Below are 3,310 nucleotides of genomic sequence, written 5' to 3' on the forward strand. Positions count from 1 at the left end.
CTAGCACTTGGATTGTGCGTCGTCACAAGTGAATGGGGAGATCTCTCTGTGAACGGCGGCATGGTGATTGCAAGAGAAAATTGACTTAGTAGTCGGAGCATTGGCCTCGGGCCATTGTGAGGGCCTTGCAATTTCTCTATAATTGCAACCTATGTTTGCGCAGTAGCAGAGTTTGCATGTAAGATTGGCCTTTGTTCTTGACAGTTCCAGGCGATGACCTCCGGAACTTTTGGATTGGGCCCCTTCAAGGTGAAATTCATCCAGTTGATCGGATGAGCTCGATGACCATTTCACTCCCTTGGCTCCATGAATTCAAATCCCATCCAGCTGCCGTGAAGCCATCCCGATTTTGCTATGCGAGGGCTCTCTCCCCAGAGTCGTTCTCTTTGCAACAACTTCTTTGGCAAAAAAATTTCGGAATGGTTCGGCAGCGGTTGTCGTTCCAATGGTGCCGTTGTGGTGGTTGCCTGGGCAGCGATCTGAAGGGCGAGCCGTCGTCTAGCAGTTGGGCTGCGCATCACGGGTGACAAGGGAGCCTTTGTAATCGGAAGCTCCCCGTGACCATTCGATGAGAAGAGCCATTGCTTGTGTGAGCAAGGACGAATGCAGCCTCGGATTCCAAACGAAATCAACGACATCGGATCTATATATAAGAGCGGAATGAAGCAGCAGCCCGTTTGCCATGCGCGGCTCCCCAAAGTTGCTCATCTTTCTCACTCCATCGGCACAAATTCGGGAGTTGTTCGACAGCGGTTGTTGTTCCAATGTGTCATTGCGGCGATCCGGAGAGCGATGCTAAGGGCGGGAGCTTGTGTCTAGCATTTGGGATGTTTGTGCGAGCGAGCAGGGGAGCTTCTCTTATCGGAACCTCTCCGTGGCCTTTGAATATATAGACCCAGTGCCGACGATATCGATGGATACGAGCCTTGGATTCTAAATTTGTTCACAGCTAAGATTGGTTTTTGTGAGAGATGGGTACGAAAGCACATCCCGATTGCTACGCGGGAGCTCCCTAAGGTCGCCTCTGTGCCAACTCGATCGGCACAACATTGGGAATGGTTCGACAGCGGTTGTCGTTCCAATGTGTCATCGGGGGATGTCTTGGAAAGTGGCCTGGCCTTTCAAGGGCGAGCTCGTGTCTATCACTTGGATTGTGCGTCGCGTCGCAAGTGAATGGGGAGATCTCTCTGTGAACGGCGGCATGGTGATTGCAAGAGAAAATTGACTTAGTCGGAGCATTGACTTAATTGCAACCTATGTTTGCGCAGTAGCAGAGTTTGCAAGTAAGATTGTCCTTGTTCTTGAGAGTTCCAGGAGATGACCTCTGGAACTTTTGGATTGGGCCCCTTCAAGGTGAAATTCATCCAGTTGATCGGATGAGCTCGATGACCATTTCAGTCCCTTGGCTCCATGAATTCACATCTCCTAACCGACGACAATCTTTTGCTCCTTAGACGACCTCATAATAAATTGGGTCGTGGATGGCTGTTTGGTCAGAATTTTCAACAATTTGGATTTTTATGGCGAATGTCGGCATGTTCGCTAATTTCTAATGCAGAGCGAGCCTCGCACTAATAGCTTATATAGGAGAGGTTGTTGCCGCGAACCTCTCCCGTGCCCCTCTCATTGATTCAACAGTGGTGTCGAGGCGGATGGAAATGTCAGATTTTGAAACGGTGGACGCCGACGTTGAATCAATTGGAGGGGCATGAAGCCCACCCTCGAGGTGCTATTCCTCGACTCTCCTTTAGATCATGTTTTCTTGTCACTCAAGCTGGCACAATTTCGAAAAGCAGTTGGGCTGCGCGTCACGAGTGACAAGGGAGCCTTTGTGATCGGAAGCTCCCCGTGGCCATTCGATGAGAAGAGCCATTGCTTGTGTGAGCAAGGACGAATGCAGCCTCGGATTCCGAACGAAATCAACGACATCGGATCAACAGCGGTCGTCGTTCCAATGGTGTCATTGCGGCGAAATCTGTTCACAGCTAAGATTGGTTTTTGTGAGAGATGGGTATGAAAGCACATCCCGATTGCTACGCAGGAGCTCCCTAAGGTCGCCTCTGTGCCAACTCGATCGGCACAACATTGGGAATGGTTCGATAGCGATTTTCGTTCCAATGTGTCATCGGGGGATGTCTTGGAAAGTGGTCTTTCTTTCAAGGGCGAGCTCGCGTCTAGCACTTGGGTTGTGCGTCGCGTCACAAGTGAATGGGGGATGTCTTGGGGGATGTCTTGGAAAGTGGTCTTTCTTTCAAGGGCGAGCTCGCGTCTAGCACTTGGACTGTGCGTCGCGTCACAAGTGGATGGGGAGATCTCTCTGTGAACGGCGGCATGGTGATTGCAAGAGAAAATTGACTTAGTCGGAGCCATTGACCTCGGGCCATTGTGACGGCCTCGCAATTTCGCTTTAATTGCAACCTATGTTTGCGCAGTAGCAGAGTTTGCATGTAAGATGGGCCTTGTTCTCGAGAGTTCCAGGAGATGACCTCCGGAACTTTTGGATTGGGCCCCTTCAAGGTGAAATTCATCCAGTTGATCGGATGAGCTCGATGACCATTTCAGTCCCTCGGCTCCATGAACTCACATCTCCTAACCGATGACAATCTTTTGCTCCTCTGCCGACCTCATAAAAAATTGGGTCGTGAATGGCTGTTTGGTAGGAATTTTAAAGGATTTGGATTTTTAAGGCGGATGTCGGTGTGTTCGCTAATGTCTAATGCAGAGCGAGCCTCGCACTAATAGCTTATATAGGAGAGGTGGTTGCCGCGAGCCTCTCCCGTGCCCCTCTCATTGATTCAACGCCGGTGTCAAGGCGGATGGATATGTTGGATTTTGAAACGGTGGACGCCGACGTTGAATCAATTAGAGGGGCATGAAGCCCACCCTGGATGTGCTATTCCTCGACTCTCCTTTTAGATCATGTTTTCTTCTCACTCAGCTGGCGCAATTTCGGAAAAAGGTTTGGCAGCGGTTGCCATCCCTCACCGCGTCTACTTGGTGATTTTAAAACTCGATCTAAAACGGGAGCCCTCGCCTAGCACCTCCGTCCAGTGTTGCTCGGGTATTGCATAAAATTATGCCAACGACGTGAATCCCCCAACGAATGCCTACGCTTGGACCCTCTCTTAGATCACCTTCTTCGATCACTCGACCGACGCAACTACGGAAGAGACTTGGCAGCGGTTGCCATTCTATAGCACGTCTGTTCAGCGATTTCGAAGTTGATCTAATGGCGAGCCCTTGTCTCTGGCCATGAGGTGGGTGGTTGGCGCTCTAGCAAAATTTTTTGCGTGCCTATCGCGGCTACAAG

This window comes from Cupressus sempervirens, chromosome 2, assembly GCF_028749045.1.
Source record: "Cupressus sempervirens isolate cs-2001-9-10 chromosome 2, ASM2874904v1, whole genome shotgun sequence".
In the NCBI taxonomy this organism is placed as follows: domain Eukaryota; kingdom Viridiplantae; phylum Streptophyta; class Pinopsida; order Cupressales; family Cupressaceae; genus Cupressus; species Cupressus sempervirens.